Raw genomic sequence first — 7,979 nt, forward strand, 5'->3', positions numbered from 1 at the left:
GCATGGTACAGACGGGAAAACCGAAGCCAGAGACGGAAAAATAAAACCATACAGCACAAGTGAGGTTTGTCCAGTCCTGGTAGATGCTAAGCACCGTGCTAAGTGCAAATTAACCCTGAAGAGAGCAACCGAGTGAATGCGGAGGTGAGGTGAACGAGTGAGTACAATGAAGATCATCCCAGAAGGTCAAGGAAATGGAACGTCATGTCAGCGAGACAGTGGAGATGGGCCTTGCGGGCCTGGCAGATGCAGTTGGTGCCCAGGAAAGGAGAGAGAAGTGAGGAAGGCACATCTGATGGCAGAAACAGCACAGGCGAAGGTAGGAAGGGAGAAACAGCAATGCCCGCATACCACCTGTGGACCACGGGGCACTCAAGGTACAGATCTCATTTCACAGTGGGCAAAAGCAAGACCGGGGACTGGAGCTGCACCCTTCCCATGGCCCAAGGCTGCCCGCCCAGGCGCTGGAGGAGCCAAAGCAGGCCCCAGAGACCCACTACCATCCTGCACTTGGCCTATAATATGAGGTAGAGGCGTTGGATGGAACGAGCCTGGGCCTCGGGAGTCTTTTTGTCCCCAGGCTCCTTAGGAGTAAAGAGCCTGGGCCTCTGGAACAGCCTGGACTTCAGAGTCAGACAGATGGAGCGGCTCCCACTCGCTCCACCGTTTGCTGACGGTCACTGCCGATATGGCCGAGCTCCTGCCCACCTCCACCTCATGCGGCATTTCATCTAATCCCCAGGCACCTGTGCAGGAAGCACTGGTATCCTCCCCTTTTTACTGATGAGGGGCCTAAGGCACAGAAGATAAACACAGTGCTCAAGGCCACACAGTATTAAATGGCCAATTCAGGGGCTCAGCCCCAGACTGACTTTAGAGTTGTCACCAGCTGCCTTCTTTCCACCATGCTGCTAAACCCCTCCCGGCCTCCTTTCCTGAGGCCACAGTGACTCCTATTGAGGAGAGTGGGGGCAGGGGATGATCAGGAGAGGAGTCAATGAAATAATGCCTGTCAGGGACCTGGCCCTTTCCCAGCCAGGCAGCCAACATGCCCTGAGGCCCCCATCCCCTTCCCCTTCCCCAGGATCCCTGACACCAAGGACAAGGCCTGGCCCCTCAAGCCTGGCAAGGCAGGGGGTCAGGAGAACTGTGGCCTCTTGGGGGCCCAGGTGAGGGTAGGGACCAGGCAGCCAGAGAAACACAGATCCACTTCATCTTCTGCTCAGCCAGCTGGATCCTCCCTGTCCCCTTGGACTTGCTGGGGACTTTGGGTTTTCATGCATCTAATTAGCATAAATTAACAGCTCTCAGCAGGAGGGAGGAATGCAGCACGGGGCAGGCAGTCTTGTTTTTGGAAACCTTATCGAGTTCTGCTGAGGGCTTGCCTTGTTCACAGGGCCACTGGATGGTGGACTTGTGTTTGTGTACCCAGTAGAGGCTCACCCAGGCCCCTACGAGCCCATGACCCACAGGCTCCAATGATAACACAGAAGGAAGGAACATGAGGCCCAGGAGGGAGCATGAGGCCCCAGGGGAGCCTGGAACCCTCAGATGCCAGACCTGACTCCTGGCCCTCCCCTGGGGCCCCTCCACACTGAGAGAGAGGGACACCTCTGTCCCAGGCAGCGAGGATGCAGGGGGAGAGACCAAATGTCAGAGGGGCAGTGGTCCTTTGCGGGATGGGGTTACATCCACAGAGCCCTTTCAACTGGGCACACCAACCCGGTTCTTTGAGGATGAAGCTTATCTGCCCTGATTTTCCAAGGAAAGTGAAGAACCTTCATCTCAAGAGGCCCACTGCTTGCCAAGCCCAGGGCTGGGTGACTTCTGTGTCATCAAATGATCTCATAGTGAAAGAAGGGGCATGGGTGGCTTTTCCTGCCAAACAGCCCTTCCTTCTGCTTTTGATGACTCTACAACCTTTAGAGTCATTCTTTAGGTGAACAAAGAGCCTGAGCTCTGGGAGCAGGCTAAGTTCAAATCCCGGCGGCACCACTCGCCAGCCATGTGCCTCTCTGCTTCAGTTCCTTTGCCTGTAAAATGAAATCTTGCTGTGAGACTTAAATGAATTTGTGCATTTAAAGTGCTTGGAACAGCACTGGCACATGGTCTGATGTGTTATGTTACTGCTTGCTTTGATACCACTCCGAGTGGTTCTGGTGAGATTGTTAATCACAGAACCCCTCTTCCCGACCATAAGGGTGGACATGCAACCTAGATCTGGCCAATGTCTCATCTCCAACTGGCCCCAGCGATTGGCCCAGGATTAGACAAGCCCGGCCAATCAGACTCTTTCCTTGGGATTTTATATTTGGTTGTTGGTAAAGACCCTCTCTGTCTCCCTGGCATGGCTAAGCTTGAAAGATATAGCATAATGCTGCCTGCAGCCCTGCCCTCCGACTTCACCCACCCCATCGATGAAACCCATCTGCAAGAGGAGAAAATGAGGCCACCACCTAGGGACAACAGAGCCAAGAGAGCTCTCGAGGCAGACTCAGAAACCAAGAGACACGTGGACACCGACAGAGAAGGCCACCTCATTATTTCCATCCGTGAGGCCAGCTGTATCCCTGTACATCCCAGACTGTGAAAATCCTGAGTAATCCAAGTTTTATTGTCTCTATGGTACAAACAAGAAAACTGAGGCTCAAGGAGGAAGTATCTGTTCGGGCCACTATAAAAAAAATACCATAGACTGGGTGGCTTATAAACAACAGAGATTTATTTCTCACAGTTCTGGAGGCTGGAAGTCCAAGATCAAGCGTCCGGTGAGAGCTGGCTTTCTGGTTCATGGATAGCTGTCTTCTAGCATGTCCTCACATGGCAGAAGGGCAAGGGAGCTCTCTGGGTCCCTTTTATAAGGGCACAAATCCCATTCGTGAGGGCTCTACTCTCATAACCTAATCACCCGCTATCACCTTAGAGGCTAGGTTTCAACATATAAATGGGGGAGGGGAAGAGACACAAACATTTAGCCTAAGGCATGGAGCGGTCATCCCAAGGGGGCAAAACTAGTGGATGATAGAGCCAAAGACACTCAGCCTAGCCCCAAGAGTTCTCTCATTTCTTCTCAGACTGCACATTAGTCCTTTGTCTAGTCCTTTGTCTGGAAGGGAGAAAACCTGAGTCTGAACGGCAGCTCTGCCTTTTTCTGGCCATGTGAGCTTTGAGCAACTCACTTCTTTTCTCTGAGCCCAGTTTCCTCATCTGTGAAGTGGGGATAATGTTCCTTATTTCATCAAGTTGGCATAAAATAAAATGTCACATTGAGAGCACCCAGCACCTATTCAGCACCCAGTAAATGTTCACTTTTCCGTTCCTCCAAATCATTCATCTCGACCCTCCAGGAAGCCAAAATGCCTCGGACTGGAAGGTCCTTTCATGTTTTCAATAGAGCCTCAAGGCCAGGATGGTAACCCCCATTTTCAAGATGAGAAAACTGGGACTCGTTAATAATACCTCTCAATACCTCTCTACCAAGTTGCCCCAAGCCCCTGCCGCAGGGTTCTTTGCAGTCAGGGGCTGAGAGTGCAAGGAGGAGACTTGAAGGCCAGTTCAGTGCTGTGGGACTGATGGGGGGCGGGGGGTGAGCCCTGAGAGTCCTGCTCAGCTTCCACAGGCTCCAGAGCTCTGTCCTCCCCACTCCTTTCCAGCCTAGACTCTGGGTCCTAGGTCAAGGGCTCCCCCTGCTGGCCATGCAGGGAACCCGGCCCCAGGTTTGTGAATCCCAGGGAAGGCATCACATAGGCAGTTCAGGAGCTTGGTGCTTCTACTCCACGTGACTTAAGGGTGGGGCTCCACCTCTCTGGGCCTCGGCTTTCTTATCTGTCAAATGGGGATAATAATATTGTAATAAATGAAATAATGCTACAAAGTGCCTGGCACAATGCCCAGACCAGTGGTTCTCAAACTTGAGCGTGTTATCAGAATTACCCAGAGTGTTGGTTAAACCCAGATTGCTGAGTTCCAAGCCCAGAGTTTCCAATTCAGTCTACCCTGGATGGAGTCTAAGAATTAGCATGTCTAACAAGTTCTCAGGTGATGCTCAAGCTGCTGGTCAGAGAAAATAGGTGTTATTTTAAAAATAAAAGACCGATAAGTACCTGAAAAAATGCTTAACATCACCAATCATCAGAGAAATGCAAATCAAAACCATTTCACTGAGATTCTGCTTCGTACCCATTAGGATGGCTGCTATAAAAGAAAAAAAGAAGGAAGAAGGAAAGAAAATAAGGAGCATTGGCAAGAATATGGAGAAATGGGAACCCGTGTGCATTGCTGATAGAAATGTAAAACAGTGCAGCTGCTATAGAAAATGGTATGGAAATTCCTCAAAAAAATCAAACATAAATTCCACATGATCCAGCAATTCCACTTCTGGGTACGTATCCAAAATAATTGAAAGCGAGCGTAGATCCATGTTCATGGCAGCACTTTTCACAATAGCCAAAAGATGGAATCAACCCAAGCGTCCATCCGCCGATGAATGGATAAACAAAATGTGGTAGATACATACAATGGAACATTACTCAGCTTTTAAAAGGAAGAAAATTCTGACTCACACGCTACAATATGGATGAACCTTGAAGACATTATGCTAAGCGAAATATACCAGTTACAAATAGACAAATATTATATGATTCTGCTTATATGTGGTACCTAGAATAGTCAAATTCACAGAGACAGGAAATAAGATAGTGGTTCCCAGGGCCCGGGGGGAAAGGGAATAGGGAGTTATCGTTTAGGGGGTACAAAGCTTGAGTTTGGGGAGATGGATGGTGGCGATGGCTGCACAACAATGTAAATGTACTTAATGCCGCTGAACCAGACACTTAAAAATGCTTAAAATGATAGATTGCGTGTTATGTATATGTTACCATAAAAATAAATAAATAAAAGAGCTCTTGAGCCGAGCCCTTAAGGATGGGCATTCCTCCACAAAAAGGGACAGTATTTGAGCAGAGGGAACCATGTGAGTCCAGCTTGAGAGGCCAGTGTCTCCGAGACATCCCAGCACAGAGCAGGTCTGAGGCCTGGTCCAGCAGCAGTGAATGCTCCCGAGGCCTCTGAGACTCAGTCTTCTCATCCACAATGTGAGGATGAGCCATTCGCCTCACAGAGACAAGGTACCCACATCAACTCCCTGGAAATAAGAGAAAAAGTCCCAGCAAGGACCTTAGTTTCTCTGAGGTGGGGCTGTCGGTGGCAGGGTTATGTTTGGGGGCCAGAACACTTCATAGAAACTCTTGCAACCCCACCTCCACCTACCCACCCCCAAAAGGAAAGAAAGCTGCTCCCCCTAGCTCTTGCTGGTACTACCAGCCCAAGCCCAACAGAAGACTGAGAGACTGAGGCATGGACGAGCAGTGTTCCAGAGGAGCCACCAGGGGGCGCACTGCACACATGAACCCGCGTGTCTCCAGCTCAAGACAGAGGGAAGGAGGACGTCTGTACTACGACATCTTCCCGCACAGTGAACTCCAAGGTCTGCTAAAAGTTGCCCCTGGGCAGGGCACACTCCGAGTCATGGACTCACAGTCACAGAGGTGTCCTAGTTGGAAGGGGCTTAGAATGGGGACCTTTTTACAGAAGTGAGGAGCCCAAGAGCAGAAGGCACCAGCCCATGATCACATGGCAGGTCAGTGCAGACCAGGACTGGAATCCGATGACTCGCATCCTCCAGCACACTCACACCTGCTTCTGCCCTCCCGGCCTCCAGAGAGCTGGGCCCAGACAGACCGGGGACCGAGACAGAATGGAATTATGGGGAGTGGGACTACAGCATTCCCACCATCCCCTGTTCCCCCAGAGTGCTGAGTCACAGGGAAACGAAGGCACAAAGAAGCAGACATTGTTTGTATCCCTCCTGAGCAAGTCAGAGTCCCAAAGTGGGCCTCAGCGAGCCCCTCTGCTCCTCCAAGGGGCCTTTGTGGGGACAGTGCTGTGACTGGCCAGGCAGGCCAGGCCACTACGGTTACTGGCTCAAAGCCCAGCAGAGAGCCATTGATTGGGGCTGTGGTGGGAGGGCACTCGGGCCAGCTCAATACATGTCTGTGGAGGACAGACGACCTGATGGGTCCCTCGGGCCCTCTCTGGAGGCAGCAGGACCTGGAGAGGAGGGCTCGGGGAGCTCTGAGGACCTCTGCAGGGCCTCCCTCCCTTCACCAGCTCCTGGCCCCACCTCACTCCTCAAATCTGCTGAAAATAGCACCTCCTCCTTGTGGAACAAGAACTTCAAAAGGGCCTCACCCTTCTAGGAATCTTTCCCAATCCATCAAGGAAATCATCAAAAATAGAGTCACTGAAGCACTTTGGTGCATAAATTCATTTAATCTTCAGAACAAACCTACTGCATAGATACGATTCATTCATTCTCATTTTCCAGCTGGGGAATCTGAAGCCTGGACAAGGACAGCAAGTTGCCATCAGCAGCCCTCCAAACTCCACATGCTCCTTTCCACTCCTCAGCCGTGGTGGCCCAGGTACTTTGTGCAAACTGTCTCCTTTGATCCTGGCCACCCTGCCAGGCAGGTAGGTTTAAGGCCGCATTTTACAGATGAGGAAACTGAGGCCCAAAAAATAAGTTGTCCTGATATTCAAGCTCTCTGGGCTTCCTGTCATTGCCCAGACCTTGGATGGCAGAGACACCTAAAAAGTCCTTTGACTCCCCCTGGCTGGAATAGAACCTCTGCGGGGGACATTGAACAAGTGAAGAGACCTGCAAGGAGAGACCACAACAGATGACCAGGCAGGAACATGGGTTGGTTCCCCAGCACCTTGCCCAGCCAGCCGTCATTGCTTTCTGAAACTCGAGAAGATGAAAGGTGAATGTCTCATTTTCCTACCTTCCAGCCAAGGTAGCCAGGGGTGTGTTCTGGCTAAGGAGCTCTAGGTGGGAGTGGGCTAGGAAGGGCTTCACTTCCCAAATAAAAGAGACAAAGCCTCCCAAGATGGAGACCTTTGATCTTTCTACTGCCTTTCTGCTTGGAATGCAAATGTGAATGCTGGAGGTATGGCAGCCAGTTTGGAATTGTGAGGGCAAAAAAAAACACAGGTTAGGGACAGTGGGGTGGAGAGACCCTGTTCTCTGACAATGTTGCTGAGCTACTGCACCAGCTCTAGATTTCTCATTAAGTGAGAATGATAAGGCCCTAGTTCTTTCAACATTGCTAACTAAATTTCCTGTCGTTTGCAGCCTGCCTGGGTTTGACAGAGCAGCACTGAGTAGGGGTTAAGAGTTCATACTTAAATTCTTAGCCTACAGATTAGCAGCTGTTTGACCTTGAGCAAGTGGTTTTGTGGTCTCTTTCCCCGTCTATTAAATGGGCACGGCAAGTGTACCTACTGCAGAGAGCTGTGGGGAGGCCTCAGCCCAGGACAGAGCACATGCTCATGAAGGTCAGCTGTTATTAGGAAAGGAGAAAAGGGCAGTGAGAAGAAACAGGGACTAGATCCCCTCCCCCAGGAAAAGACTTTGGAAACGAGGTTTGGTCGGGGGAAGTTGAACAGCGACTCCTGACAGAGCAGGGTGCTCCCTGAGCCCCTTGCTCCCTGAGCACCCCCACCACTGACTCCCTTCCCCTTTAATTAAGTGCAAAGCATAGCAGACTCAATTAGCTGGCCCACCAGGCAAGGGAGCTGCTTCTCAGTCAGGGCTGGGGTGTGGGAAAAAACCCCACCCACTCAACTCTAGGCTTGCGAGTCTCTACCACCTGTCACAGTCAGGCATTCCTTTGGCTCTAAAGGCTTGAAGGAGGCTGGCTCAGAATCTCCAGGGTGGGTCTCAGAGCATGGGTGTTTACACAGCTCCCCAGGTGATTCGGGCTGATACCCTGATGAAACGCTGTGGCTTTAGGGGATGTTCCAGAGGCCACTAATGAGGTATAAGTGTCTTAGAACATGTCACCCCCTAAGCTGTGATCAGCATGGCACCTGGGAGCAGGACAGGGGCAGGAAAGATGCTGCTGCCTCGAGGCCGT

The 7,979-nt window shown here is 51.2% G+C and overlaps 1 long non-coding RNA gene across 1 annotated transcript; it reads left to right on the top strand.

The window, feature by feature from the left end:
* The first annotated feature begins 5,418 nt into the window (after positions 1-5,418).
* LOC120599594 (uncharacterized) lies at positions 5,419-7,070 on the top strand. Its single transcript, XR_005651933.1, has 3 exons — positions 5,419-5,638; positions 6,386-6,531; positions 6,629-7,070. It is a non-coding gene; the product is annotated as an uncharacterized LOC120599594 (long non-coding RNA).
* Positions 7,071-7,979: the final 909 nt, after the last annotated feature.

The sequence above is a fragment of the Pteropus medius genome, unplaced genomic scaffold (genome assembly GCF_902729225.1).
Source record: "Pteropus medius unplaced genomic scaffold, Ma_sr-lr_union100, whole genome shotgun sequence".
In the NCBI taxonomy this organism is placed as follows: domain Eukaryota; kingdom Metazoa; phylum Chordata; class Mammalia; order Chiroptera; family Pteropodidae; genus Pteropus; species Pteropus medius.